The sequence below is a fragment of the Oncorhynchus kisutch genome, linkage group LG8 (assembly GCF_002021735.2).
Source record: "Oncorhynchus kisutch isolate 150728-3 linkage group LG8, Okis_V2, whole genome shotgun sequence".
Classification (NCBI taxonomy): Eukaryota; Metazoa; Chordata; class Actinopteri; order Salmoniformes; family Salmonidae; genus Oncorhynchus; species Oncorhynchus kisutch.
Window position 1 is genome coordinate 14,501,413 of NC_034181.2, and position 15,845 is coordinate 14,517,257.

A 15,845-nucleotide genomic window follows, 5' to 3' on the forward strand; every position below is an offset into this window, starting at 1 on the left:
GGCGAGTCCAAAATTTGCCTTGGTGCTCCGGTACAGCTTGCCGTGTGGTAGCAGAGAGAACAGTCTATGACTAGGCTGGCTGGCTGGAGTCTTTAACAATTTTTAGGGCCTTCCCTGACACCGCCTGGTATAGAGGTCCTGGATGGCAGGAAGTTGGCCTCAGTGATGTACTGGGCCGTCCGCACTACCCTCGAGCTGTTGCCATACCAGGCAGTGATGCAACCAGTATTCTCGATGGGTAGACAACTGAGCAATGGGGACAGGAGAATCCGATTGCCCCTTCAACTGTCAAACCTGTGTAGTTCTGTCGAACAATCAGTCCATTTTAAATACAACTTCCTGTCTGGACCTTTATCAGCTCAGCTTATTGGAACAGATATCTACAACTTATCAGAGATGATAGCTCTTTGGAACAGAGATCTTTACAACTTATCATAGAGATGGAAGCTCTTTGGAACAGAGATCTTTACAACTTATCAGAGATGGTAGCTCTTTGGAACAGATATCTTTACAACTTATCAGAGATGGTAGCTCTTTGGAACAGAGATCTTTACAACTTATCAGAGATGGTAGCTCGTTGGAACAGATATCTTTACAACTTATCAGAGATGGTAGCTCGTTGGAACAGAGATCTTTACAACTTGGTACAAGATGATAGCTAATTGCAGTGACATCTCTTCCTCGCTCGCTCGCTCGCTTCTTTCAATTCAATTTCAATTCAATTTAAGGGCTTTATTGTCATGGGAAACATATGTTTACATTGCCAAAGCAAGTGAAATAGATAATAAACAAGAGCGAAATAAACTGTAAAAAATGTACAGTAAACATTACACTCACAAAGTTCCAAAAGAGTAAAGACATTTCAAATGTCATATGATGTGCAAATAATTCAAGTACAAAAGGAAAATAAATAAGCATAAATACGGGTTGTATTTACAGTTGTGTTGTTCTTCACTGGTAGTCCTTTTCTTTGTGGCATCAGGTCACAAAACTTGCTGCTGTGATGGCACACTGTGGTATTTCACCCAATAGATATGAGAGTTTATGAAAATTGGATTTGTTTCAAATTCTTGGTGGGTCTGTGTAATCTAAGGAAACATGTGTCTCTAATATGGTCATATATTTACACACTCTTGGCATTCTATCAACCAGCTTAACCTGGAATGATTTTCCAGTAGTCTTGAAGGAGTTTTCCCCATATGCTGAGTACTTGTTGGCTGCTTTTCCTTCACTCTGCAGTCCAACTCATCCCAAACCATCTCAATTGGGTTGAGGTGATTGTGGAGGCCAGGTCATCTGATGCAGCACTCCATCACTCTCCTTCTTGGTCAAATAGCCTTTTCAAAGCCTTGAGGTGTGTTGGGTCATTGTTGTATCCTGTTGTTAAAACAAATGATAGTCCCACTAACTCAAACCAGATGGGACGGTATATCACTGCAGAAAGCATTCTGGTTAAGTGTCCCGTGAATTCTAAATAAATCACAGACAGTGTCACCAGCAAAGTCCCCCCCAACACATCACACCTCCTCCTCCATGCTTCACGGTGGAAACTACACATGTGGAGATCATCCATTCACCTACTCTGCGTCTCACAAAGACACAGCAGATCGAACCATAAATCGCAAATTTGGACTCATCAGACAAAGGAAAAATTTTCATCGGTCTAATGTCCATTGATCGGAATTCTTGGCCAAAGCAAGTCTCTTCTTCTTATTGGTGTCCTTAAGTAGTTGTTTCTTTGCTGAAATTCGACCATGAAGGACTTATTCATGCAGTTTCCTCTCAACATTGAACTCTGTGAAGTGTTTATTTGGGCTGCAATTTCTGAGGCTGGTAACTATAATGAACTTATCCTCTGCAGCAGAGGTAACTGTGGGTCTTCCTTTCCTGTGGTGGTCCTCATGAGAACCAGTTTCATCATAGCTCTTGATGATTTTCACGATTGCACTTGAGAAACCTTCAAAGTCCTTGAAATGTTCAGGTTTGACTGACCTCCATGTCTTAAAGTAATGATGGACTGTCGTTTATCTTTGCTTATTTGAGCTGTTCTTGCCATAATATGGACTTGGTCTTTTACCAAATGGGGCAATCTTCTGTATACCATACCTACCTTGTCACAACACAACTGATTGGCTCAAACACATTAAGGAAATAAATTAATGAACTTTTAACAAGGCACACCTGTTAATTCAAATGCATTCCAGGTGACTACCTCATGAAGCTGGTTGAGAAAATGTCAAGAGTGTTCAAAGCTGTCATCAAGGCAAAATGGTGGCTACTTTGAAGAATCTCAAATATAACATATATTTTGATTTGTTTAACACGTTTTTGGTTACTACATGATTCCATATGTGTTATTTTATATTTTTGATGTCTTCACTATTTTTGCACAATGTAGAAAATAAAAAAATTAAAAATAAAACCCCTTGAATGAGTAGGTGAGTCAAACATTTGGACTGGTACTGTATATGTTGAAGAGGGTGGGGCTCAAGCTGCATCCCTGTCTCACCCAACATCTCTTTCTCTCTCTCTTTCCACCCTCTCTCTCTCTCTCACGCTCTCTATCAATCCAATTCAATTCAAAGTTTTTTTTTTTGGCATGGGAAATATATGTTAACATTTGCAAAGGAAATAGGCAATAGGAAACAAAAGAAAACAAAGTCTATATACAGGGAGTGCAAATACGGTCAAATAAGGGAGTTAAGGCAATAAATAGGCCATAAGGGAGTTAAGGCAATAAATAGGCCATAAGGGAGTTAAGGCAATAAATAGGCCATAAGGGAGTTAAGGCAATAAATAGGCCATAAGGGAGTTAAGGCAATAAATAGGCCATAAGGGAGTTAAGGCAATAAATAGGCCATAAGGGAGTTAAGGCAATAAATAGGCCATAAGGGAGTTAAGGCAATAAATAGGCCATAAGGGAGTTAAGGCAATAAATAGGCCATAAGGGAGTTAAGGCAATAAATAGGCCATAAGGGAGTTAAGGCAATAAATAGGCCATAAGGGAGTTAAGGCAATAAATAGGCCATAAGGGAGTTAAGGCAATAAATAGGCCATAAGGGAGTTAAGGCAATAAATAGGCCATAAGGGAGTTAAGGCAATAAATAGGCCATAAGGGAGTTAAGGCAATAAATAGGCCATAAGGGAGTTAAGGCAATAAATAGGCCATAAGGGAGTTAAGGCAATAAATAGGCCATAAGGGAGTTAAGGCAATAAATAGGCCATAAGGGAGTTAAGGCAATAAATAGGCCATAAGGGAGTTAAGGCAATAAATAGGCCATAAGGGAGTTAAGGCAATAAATAGGCCATAAGGGAGTTAAGGCAATAAATAGGCCATAAGGGAGTTAAGGCAATAAATAGGCCATAAGGGAGTTAAGGCAATAAATAGGCCATAAGGGAGTTAAGGCAATAAATAGGCCATAAGGGAGTTAAGGCAATAAATAGGCCATAAGGGAGTTAAGGCAATAAATAGGCCATAAGGGAGTTAAGGCAATAAATAGGCCATAAGGGAGTTAAGGCAATGAATAGGCATAAGGGAGTTAAGGCAATAAATAGGCCATAAGGGAGTTAAGGCAATAAATAGGCCATAAGGGAGTTAAGGCAATGAAATAGGCCATAAGGGAGTAAGGCAATAAATAGGCCATAAGGGAGTTAAGGCAATAAATAGGCCATAAGGGAGTTAAGGCAATAAATAGGCCATAAGGGAGTTAAGGCAATAAATAGGCCATAAGGGAGTTAAGGCAATAAATAGGCCATAAGGAGTTAAGGCAATAAATAGGCCATAAGGGAGTTAAGGCAATAAATAGGCCATAAGGGAGTTAAGGCAATAAATAGGCCATAAGGGAGTTAAGGCAATAAAATAGGCCATAAGGGAGTTAAGGCAATGAATAGGCCATAAGGGAGTTAAGGCAATAAATAGGCCATAAGGGAGTTAAGGCAATAAATAGGCCATAAGGGAGTTAAGGCAATAAATAGGCCATAAGGGAGTTAAGGCAATAAATAGGCCATAAGGGAGTTAAGGCAATAAATAGGCCATAAGGGAGTTAAGGCAATAAATAGGCCATAAGGGAGTTAAGGCAATAAATAGGCCATAAGGGAGTTAAGGCAATAAATAGGCCATAAGGGAGTTAAGGCAATATAGGCCATAAGGGAGTTAAGGCAATAAATAGGCCATAAGGGAGTTAAGGCAATAAATAGGCCATAAGGGAGTTAAGGCAATAAATAGGCCATAAGGGAGTTAAGGCAATAAATAGGCCATAAGGGAGTTAAGGCAATAAATAGGCCATAAGGGAGTTAAGGCAATAAATAGGCCATAAGGGAGTTAAGGCAATAAATAGGCCATAAGGGAGTTAAGGCAATAAATAGGCCATAAGGGAGTTAAGGCAATAAATAGGCCATAAGGGAGTTAAGGCAATAAATAGGCCATAAGGGAGTTAAGGCAATAAATAGGCCATAAGGGAGTTAAGGCAATAAATAGGCCATAAGGGAGTTAAGGCAATAAATAGGCCATAAGGGAGTTAAGGCAATAAATAGGCCATAAGGGAGTTAAGGCAATAAATAGGCCATAAGGGAGTTAAGGCAATAAATAGGCCATAAGGGAGTTAAGGCAATAATAGGCCATAAGGGAGTTAAGGCAATAAATAGGCCATAAGGGAGTTAAGGCAATGAAATAACAAAAAGGAGTTAAGGCAAGAATAGGCCATAAGGGAGTTAAGGCAATGAATAGGCCATAAGGGAGTTAAGGCAATAAATAGGCCATAAGGGAGTTAAGGCAATGAATAGGCCATAACGGAGTTAAGGCAATGAATAGGCCATAAGGGAGTTAAGGCAATAAATAGGCCATAAGGGAGTTAAGGCAATAAATAGGCCATAAGGGAGTTAAGGCAATAAATAGGCCATGGGGCGAAGTAATTACAATACAGCAATCAACACTGGAATGGAAGATGTGCAGAAGATGAATGTGCAAGTAGAGATACTGGGGTGCAAAAGGAGCCAAATAAATAAATACAGTATGGGAATGAGGTAGATAGATGGGCTATATACAGATGGGCTATGAACAGATGCAGTGATCTGTGAGCTGCTCTGACAGCTGGTTCTTAAAGCTAGTGAGGGAGATGGGAATCTCCAGCTTCAGATTTTTGCAGTTCGTTCCAGTCAGTGGCAGCATTGAAATGGAAGGAAAGGCGACCAAAGGAGGAATTGGCTTTGGGGGTGACCAGTGAGATTCACCTGTTGGTAACGTGTGCTACGAGTGGGTGCTGCTATGGTGACCAGCGAGCTGAGATAGGGCGGGGCTTTACCTAGTAGAGACTTGTAGATAACCTGTAGCTAGTGGGTTTGGCGACGAGTATGAAGCGAGGGCCAGCCAACGAGAGTGTACAGGTCGCAGTGGTGGGTAGTATATGGGGCTTTGGTGACAAAACGGATGGCACTGTGATAGACTACATCCAGTTTGCTGAGTAGAGTGTTGGAGGCTATTTTATAGATGACATCGCCGAAGTCAAGGATCGGTAGGATGGTCTGTTTTACGAGGGTATGTTTGACAGCATGAGAGAAGGAAGCTTTGTTGCGAATAGGAAGCCGATTCTAGATTTAATTTTGATTGGAGATGCTTAATGTGAGTCTGGAAGGAGAGTTTACAGTCTAACCAGACACCTAGGTATTTGTAGTTATCCACGTATTCTAAATCAGAGCTGTCCAGAGTAGTGATGCTGGATGGGCGGGCAGGTGCGGCAATGATCGGTTGAATAGCATGCATTTAGTTTATTTGCGTTTAAGAGCAGATGTAGGCCCCGGAAGGAGAGTTGTATGGCATTGAAGCTCATCTGGAGGTTAGTTAACACAGTGTCCAAAGAAGGGCCAGAAGTAGACCGTGTACATTTTGTGGGTAGTGTGTACATAGCCTATCTTTTCTTGAGAGCCAGGTCTGCCTACGGCGACCTCTCTCAATAGCAAGGCTATGCTCACTGAGTCTGTACAAAGTCAAAGCTTTCCTGAAGTTTGGGTCAGTCACATTGGTCAGGTATTCTGCCACTGTGTACTCTCTGTTTAGGGCCAAATAGCATTCTAGTTTGCTCAGTTTTTTTGTAATTCTTTCCAATGTGTCAAGTAATCTCTCTCTCTCTTGTTCTCTCTTTCTCTGTCTCTCTCTCTTTCTCTCGCTGTCCTCCATCTCTCCTTCTCTTTCTCTCTGTCCCTCTCTCTCTTGTCAGAGGGGAGGTCTGGAGAGAGAGATTGTCATGCCTGATGGATCACCCAAACACTCAGACAAACTATCTCTGTCTTTCAACACACACACACACACACACACACACCACACACACACACACACACACAACACACACACACACACACACACCACACACACACACACACACAACACACACACCACACACACTGCCCTTGTAATTATTGGGACAGCGACCATTTTGTTTGTGTTTTGGCTCTGTACTCCAGCACTTTGAATTTGAAATGATACAATGACCATGAGGTTAAAGTGCTGAGTATCAGCTTTAATGTGAGGTTATTTTTTCATCCATATTGGGTGACCCGTTTAGAAATTACAGCATTTTTTGTACATAGTCCTCCACACTTTTACATTAATGTGGATGCTACCATGATTACGGACAGTCCGGAATTAATCGTGAATAATATTGAGTGAGAAAGTTATAGACACAGCAATATCACACCTCCAAGACATGCTAACCTCTCACCATTACACTAACAGGGGAGCTTAGCATACCTCCAAGACATGCTAATCTCTCACCATTACACTAACAGGGGAGATTAGCATACCTCCAAGACATGCTAACCTCTCACCATACACTAACAGGGGAGCTTAGCATACCTCCAAGACATGCTAACCTCTCACCATTACACTAACAGGGGAGGTTAGCATACCTCCAAGACATGCTAACCTCTCACCCTTACACTAACAGGGGAGGTTAGCATACCTCCAAGACATGCTAACCTCTCACCTTTACACTAACAGGGGAGGTTAGCATACCTCCAAGACATGCTAACCTCTCCATTACACTAACAGGGGGGTTAGCATACCTCCAAGACATGCTAACCTCTCACCCTTACACTAACAGGGGAGGTTAGCATACCTCCAAGACATGCTAACCTCTCACCATTACACTAACAGGGGAGGTTAGCATACCTCCAAGACATGCTAACCTCTCACCATTACACTAACAGGGGAGGTTAGCATACCTCCAAGACATGCTAACCTCTCACCTTACACTAACAGGGGAGGTTAGCATACCTCCAAGACATGCTAACCTCTCACCATTACACTAACAGGGGAGGTTAGCTACCTCCAAGACATGCTAACCTCTCCATTACACTAACAGGGGAGGTTAGCATACCTCCAAGACATGCTAACCTCTCACCATTACACTAACAGGGGAGGTTAGCATACCTCCAAGACATGCTAACCTCTCACCATTACACTAACAGGGGAGGTTAGCATACCTCCAAGACATGCTAACCTCTCACCATTACACTAACAGGGGAGGTTAGCATACCTCCAAGACATGCTAACCTCTCACCATTACACTAACAGGGGAGGTTAGCATACCTCCAAGACATGCTAACCTCTCACCATACACTAACACACACACTAACAGGGAGGTTAGCATACCTCCAAGACATGCTAACCTCTCACCATTACACTAACAGGGGAGGTTAGCATACCTCCAAGACATGCTAACCTCTCACCATTACACTAACAGGGGAGGTTAGCATACCTCCAAGACATGCTAACCTCTCACCCTTACACTAACAGGGGAGGTTAGCATACCTCCAAGACATGCTAACCTCTCACCCTTACACTAACAGGGGAGGTTAGCATACCTCCAAGACATGCTAACCTCTCACCATTACACTAACAGGGGAGGTTAGCATACCTCCAAGACATGCTAACCTCTCACCATTACACTAACAGGGGAGGTTAGCATACCTCCAAGACATGCTAACCTCTCACCATTACACTAACAGGGGAGGTTAGCATACCTCCAAGACATGCTAACCTCTCACCATTACACTAACAGGGGAGGTTAGCATACCTCCAAGACATGCTAACCTCTCACCTTTACACTAACAGGGGAGGTTAGCATACCTCCAAGACATGCTAACCTCTCACCATTACACTAACAGGGGAGGTTAGCATACCTCCAAGACATGCTAACCTCTCACCTTACACTAACAGGGGAGGTTAGAATTTTTATATATATATATATACATATCTGTGAGTCTGTAACATTCTGATTCCAAATGACACGATCAATTATTTACCATTCATTTGTCTTGAGCACCAAATGACACAACCAAAACAAACAGCAAATGCAACCAACAAGTTTGTAGAGTCACAAGCTTGATATAGTCATTGCATGCTAGAAATATGGGACCAAATACTAAACTTTGACTACTTTAATACACATATAGTTGAAAATGTCCCCATAATTTTGGTCCTCTAAAATGGGGGGACTATGTGCAAAAAACTAAATGATTGGTTCACTGGCCTAATAATTATGTAGGGGAACTGTACTACAATTAGAAAAATAGGTGCTATCTAGAACCAAAAATGGTTCTTCGGCTGTCCCTATAGGAGAACCCTTGAAGAGACAAAACCCCTTTTGTTTTCATTTAGAACTATTTTGGTTCCAGGTAGAACCCTATTGGGTTCCATGTAGAACCCTGTCCCCAGAGGACTCTACATGAAACCCAAAAGAGTTCTTCCTGGAACCAAAAAAAGATTCTACCTGGAACCAAAAAAGATTCTACATGGAACCAAAAAGGATTCTCCAAAGAACTCTTTTGGAACCCTTTGTTTCTAAGAGCGTAGGTCAGTGGGATACATGAGAGGAAAAGAGGGAAATATAAAGAGAGAGCGAGACAGAAAGAGAGAAGGAGAGTGATAGGTAGAAAGAGAGGAGGGGAGGGTGATAGGTAGAAAGAGAGGAGGGGAGGGTGATAGGTAGAAAGAGAGGAGGGGAGGGTGATAGGTAGAAAGAGAGGAGGGGAGGGTGATAGGTAGAAGAGAGGAGGGGAGGGTGATAGGTAGAAAGAGAGGGGGGGGTGATAGGTAGAAAGAGAGGAGGGGAGGGTGATAGGTAGAAAGAGAGGAGGGGAGGGTGATAGGTAGAAAGAGAGGAGGGAGGGTGATAGGTAGAAAGAGAGAGGAGAGGAATCAATATTTAATATAAACGGACGACCATAAACTACAAGACTTTTGTTTACAATATTTATTATCCCCCCTAGAGATGACACACAACACACACACACAAACACACTAACACACACACACAAACACACTAACACACACACACACACACACACACACACACACACACAAATGGAAGCACGCACACAGACACACAGACAAATGCACGCACACTCACACACACACACAAGATGGAAGCACGCACACAGACACACAGACAAATGCATGCACACACACACACACACAGATGCACGCACACACACACACACACACGCACACACACGCGCACAAACACACGCACACACACACACACGCACACACACAAATGCACGCACACACACAAATGCACGCACACACACAAATGCAAGCACACACACACGCACACACACACAATTTGTTTTGTTTCATCAAGCCTACCAGCGTTTTTCCCATGCTCCTGTCTTCCTCTAGTTCCTGTTTTCTAGTTTTCCCGGTTTTGACCATTCTGCCTGCTCTGACCCCGAGCCTCCCTGCCGTTCCCTACCATTCTGCCTGCTCTGACCCTGAGCCTGCCTGCCGTTCCCTACCATTCTGCCTGCTCTGACCCTGAGCCTGCCTGCCGTTCCCTACCATTCTGCCTGCTCTGACCCTGAGCCTGCCTGCCGTTCCTTACCATTCTGCCTGCTCTGACCCTGAGCCTGCCTGCCGTTCCTACCATTCTGCCTGCTCTGACCCTGAGCCTGCCTGCCGTTCCCTACCATTCTGCCTGCTCTGACCCTGAGCCTGCCTGCCGTTCCCTACCATTCTGCCTGCTCTGACCCTGAGCCTGCCTGCCGTTCCCTACCATTCTGCCTGCTCTGACCCTGAGCCTGCCTGCCGTTCCTTACCATTCTGCCTGTTCTGACCCTGAGCCTGCCTGCCGTTCCCTACCATTCTGCCTGCTCTGACCCTGAGCCTGCCTGCCGTTCCCTACCATTCTGCCTGCTCTGACCCTGACCCTGCCTGCCGTTCCTACCATTCTGCCTGCTCTGACCCTGAGCCTGCCTGCCGTTCCCTACCATTCTGCCTGCTCTGACCCTGAGCCTGCCTGCCGTTCCTTACCATTCTGCCTGCTCTGACCCTGAGCCTGCCTGCCGTTCCCTACCATTCTGCCTGCTCTGACCCCGAGCCTGCCTGCCGTTCCTACCATTCTGCCTGCTCTGACCCTGAGCCTGCCTGCCGTTCCCTACCATTCTGCATGCTCTGACCCTGAGCCTGCCTGCCGTTCCCTACCATTCTGTCTGCTCTGACCCTGAGCCTGCCTGCCGTTCCCTACCATTCTGCCTGCTCTGACCCTGAGCCTGCCTGCTGTTCCTTACCATTCTGCCTGCTCTGACCCTGAGCCTGCCTGCCGTTCCCTACCATTCTGCCTGCTCTGACCCTGAGCCCGCCTGCCGTTCCTTACCATTCTGCATGCTCTGACCCTGAGCCTGCCTGCCGTTCCCTACCATTCTGCCTGCTCCCAAGGAGCCACCATTGGAAGGCATGAGGGTTTCTGGTCTGATGGAAGGGTTCCTGATCTTGGCCGAGCGCCATGGCCGAGCGCTGAACGCATTGCTGGAGCAAATCTACGGGGTGTCTGTCAGGCAGCCTACCGCAATGGTAACCCCTCAGCCCCTCAGTAACCTGGCTGTCAGGCAGCCTACCACGATGGTACCCTCACAGCCCCTCAGTAACCCGGCTGTTAGGCAGCCTACCACAATGGTAACCTCTCAGCCCTCAGTAACCTGGCTGTCAGGCAGCCTACCACGATGGTACCCTCACAGCCCCTCAGTAACCCGGCTGTTAGGCAGCCTACCACGATGGTAACCTCTCAGCCCCTCAGTAACCTGGCTGTCAGGCAGCCTACCATGAATGGTAACCTCTCAGCCCCTCAGTAACCTGGCTGTTAGGCAGCCTACCACAATGGTAACCTCTCAGCCCCTCAGTAACCCGGCTGTCAGGCAGCCTACCACAATGGTAACCTCTCAACCCCTCAGTAACCCGGCTGTCAGGCAGCCTACCATGATGGTAACCTCTCAGCCCCTCAGTAACCCGCTGTCAGGCAGCCTACCACGATGGTAACCTCTCAGCCCTCAGTAACCCGGCTGTCAGCAGCACGGCTATCACGGTTTCCAGAGAACCCCGCTTACCTCCCCCGGAACGCTTCGGACTGCTCGAAGATAGCATACCTCATCACGCTGATGTCAGGGAGGGTCTTCGCCTGGGCTACGGCCGTGTGTGGAATAACAGTCGGCCGTATGCTTCAGTCTGGAGGAGTTCAAAATGGCGGAGGTGAAGAAAGTTTTCGATTCTCCATTGTTCCGGGAGTTACTCCATCTCAGCTTCGGCAAGGACTCCTGCAGTGTGGTAGACGATGTGGGAGATTTCTGCACGTTGGCAGACTAGAGTTGCCTGGAACCTAGGAATCAACACGTTCCCTGCACGGATTATCAGAGGAAGTGTAGGAAAAGACTAGCAGCCCCAGGAACTACCGATAAATCTGACTCGCTGCTACGTGAACGTAGGAGGAGAAAGGAGGTCCAATTCCACCTCGCCTCCAAGGCATCCGGGAATACTCCAACGTCTCCATGGCTGGTAGGACCAAAGGGCTACCTAAGTTCCACGACAGTCTCTGAAGTCTGCCGATTCACCTCTTCCTGAGCCAATGCAACTAGGCAGAGCTAAGCTGTCCCCACCGACGTCTACACTAACTGTCTCTGAGGTCTGCCGATTCACCTCTTCCGAGCCAATGCAACTAGGCAGAGCTAAGCTGTCCCCAGCCAAATGTCTACACTAACAGTCTCTGAGGTCTGCCGATTCACCTCTTCCTGAGCCAATGCAACTAGGCAGAGCTAAGCTGTCCAGCCAAACGTCTACACTAACAGTCTCTGAGGTCTGCCGATTCACCTCTTCCTGAGCCAATGCAACCAAGCAGAGCTAAGCTGTCCCCAGCCGAACGTCTACACTAACAGTTGCCTGTATTGCGGGACTGCTGGTCATGTCATCTCCACCTGTCCACTAAAAGACCAGGCTCACTGGTAGGGGCGAGTACTCTGGTGGGCCACACGGAGAACTTTTTCCTCTCCCCTTATTCGCACTCCTCTCCATTCCATCCTGCTGTTGGGAGACCAGTCGAAATCTCTCCGGGTACTCATTGACTCTGGGGCCGATGAGAGTTTTATGGACACCTCCCTGGCAATCTGAGGCTGGGCATCTCCATTCAGCCCCTCTCCATTCCCATGGACGTTAGAATGCTGGACGGGCGCTCTATAGACCTGGGTCAAACCAAAATTCCACTCCCATCAACTTACGAGTCTCAGGGAACCAGCAGCGAGGCAATCCAATTCATGCTAATTAAGTCTCCCCAGGTTTCCGTGGTAACTGGATTCTCTTGGCTCCAGCGACACAATACCTCTCACAACCGACTGCTGTTGCCATTATGGGCTGTTCTGCCACGCCCATTGCCTGAAGTCAGCACAGCCTGCCCCGGGACGTCTTCCTGCGGGCTCGGAAGCTGCCCCGGACCTCTCCACCATTCCCCGGACCTCTCCTCCATTACCCCGGACCTCTCCTCCATTCCCTCCCGGACCTCTCCACCATTCCCCCGGACCTCTCCTCCATTCCCCCGGACCTCTCCACCATTCCTCCCCGGACCTCTCCACCATTCCCCCCGGACCTCTCCACTATTCCCCACGACCTCTCCTCCATTCCCCCGACCTCTCATTCCATTCCCCCGGACCCTCTCCACCATTCCCCCGGACCTCTCCACCATTCCCCCGGACCTCTCCACCCATTCCCCACGACCTCTCCTCCATTCCTCCCCCGGACCTCTCATCCATTCTCCCCCGGACCTCTCCTCCATTCCCCCGGACCTCTCCACCATTCCCGCAGAGTACCAGGACCACCGGGAGGTTTTCAGTAAGGCCTGGGCCACTTCACTTCCCGTCCACACTGGTTTACCTACTGACTGGTTTACCTACTGACCTGATTTTACCTACTGACTGGTTACTTACTGACTGGTTATCTACTGACTGGTTTACCTACTGACTGGTTTATCACTGACTAGTTTACCCACTGACTGGTTTACCCTACTGACTGGTTATCCACTGACTGGTTTACCCACTGACTGGTTTACCTACTGACTGGTTTACCCACTGACTGGTTTAACCCACTGACTGGTTTACCCACTGACTGGTTTACTTACTGACTGTTTTACCTACCGACTGGTTTACCTACTGACTGGTTCACCAACTGACTGGTTACTTACGGACTGGTTTACCTACTGACTGGTTTACTTACTGACTGGTTACCTACTGACTGGTTTATCCACTGACTGGTTTACTTACTGACTGGTTTACCTACTGACTGGTTTACTTACTGACTGGTTTACCTACTGACTGGTTTATCCACTGACTGGTTTACTTACTGACTGGTTTACTTACTGACTGGTTTACCCACTGACTGGTTTACCCACTGACTGGTTTACTTACTGACTGGTTTACCCACTGACTGGTTTACTTACTGACTGGTTTACCCACTGACTGGTTTATCTACTGACTGGTTTACCTACTGACTGGTTTATCCACTGACTGGTTTACCTACTGACTGGTTTATCCACTGACTGGTTTACTTACTGACTGGTTTACTTACTGACGGGTTTACCCACTGACTGGTTTAACCCACTGACTGGTTTACTTACTGACTGGTTTACCTACTGACTGGTTTACTTACTGACTGGTTACTTACTGACTGTTTACCCACTGACTGGTTTACCCACTGACTGGTTTACTTACTGACTGGTTTACCTACTGACTGGTTACTTACTGACTGGTTTACCTACTGACTGGTTGACTTACTGACTGGTTTACCTACTGACTGGTTTACTTACTGACTGGTTTACCTACTGACTGGTTTACCCACTGACTGGTTTACTTACTGACTGGTTTACCTACTGACTGGTTTAACCTTCTGACTGGTGTGTGTGTGTGTGTGTGTTGTGCCTCTGCATATGCCTGTGAGTGTGCTTGCATGTGTGTGTGTGTGTGTGTGTTTGTGTGTGTGTGTGTGTGTGTGAGTGCGTGTGAGTGCGTGTGTGTGATACTGTGGAGAGACTGAGGGGTTGTGTGTGTGTGTGTGTGAGTGTGTGTGAGTGCGTGTGTGTGTGTGTGTGTGGGTGTGTGTGTGGTGTGTGTGTGTGTGTGTGTGTGTGTGTGTGTGTGTGTGTGTGTGTGTGTGTGTGTGTGTGTGTGTGGTGTGTGTGTGGTGTGTGTGTGTGTGTGATACTGTGGAGAGACTGAGGGGTGCGTTACTCAGAGTGACAGCCAGAAAGGTGACATTGCCACCTGCCCGGGAGTCGGAGCGCCAGCCGCGTCGTAATTTCACTGTCTCGTTCCTGTTACCTTGATCAACTACAGGATAACAGAAGTGTTCCCTCTGCCTCGTTTTCCCTTGAACGAGTGCGTGTTAGTGTGCGTGTTAGTGTGTGTGTTTGTGTGCATGTGCGTGTGTTTTTTAGTGTGTTAGTGTGTTTGTGTGCATGTGTGTGCGTGTGTGTGTGTGTGTGTCTGTCTGATGGGTGATGGATAGTTTACTGCCTCCCAACCTGTTCTCACCACCACTAGTGTTACAACTTCTACTCTGTCCTCCTCTCTCATTATCCCCCTCTCCTGTTCTCTCACTTGGAGCATCACCTTAGTCATAAACTACTGCAGAGAGAAAAGACAGAGAACCACTTTAGAAAAGAAAGACAGAAAGAGAAGAGAGAGAGAGAGAAGAGAAAAGAAAGAGAAAGAGAGAAAGAGAAGAGAGAGAGACAGAGAGTTAGAGAGAGAGAGAAAGAGAAGAGAAAGAAAGAGAGAGTTAGAGAGAGAGAGAGAGAGAGAGAGAGAGAGAGAGAGAGAGAGGGGGGGGGGGTTAGAGAAAGAGAGAGAGAGAGAGCGGGAGATGGAGAGAGAGAGGGAGAGAGAGGGAGAGAGAGAGAGGGAGGAGAGAATGAGATGGGAGAGAGAGAGAGACGAGGGGAGAGAGAGACAGGGAGAGAGAGACAGAGGACAGAGAGAGAGACAGAGAGAGGAGAGAAGAGACAGAGAGAGAGACAGAGAGACAGAGAGAGAGAGAGGAGAGAGAGAGAGAGAGAGAGAGAGAGACAGAGAGACAGAGAGAGAGAGAGAGACAGAGAGACAGAGAGAGAGACAGAGAGAGAGAGAGAGACAGAGAGAGAGAGAGAGAGAGAGAGAGAGAGAGAGAGAGAGAGAGAGAGAGAGAGAGGGGGGGGGGGGGGGGGGGTTAGAGAAAGAGAGAGAGAGAGAGAGAGCGGGAGATGGAGAGAGAGAGGGAGAGAGAGGGAGAGAGAGAGAGGGAGAGAATGAGATGGGGAGAGAGAGAGAGAGAGGGGAGAGAGAGACAGGGAGAGAGAGAGACAGAGACAGAGAGAGAGACAGAGAGACTGAGAGNGGGAGAGAGAGACGGGGAGAGAGAGACTGGGAGAGAGGGAGAGGGGGAGAGAGAGACTGGGAGAGAGAGACTGGGAGAGAGAGAGACGGGGAGAGAGAGAGACGGGAGAGAGAGACTGGGGGAGAGAGACAGGAGAGAGAGACTGGGAGAGAGAGAGACTGGAGAG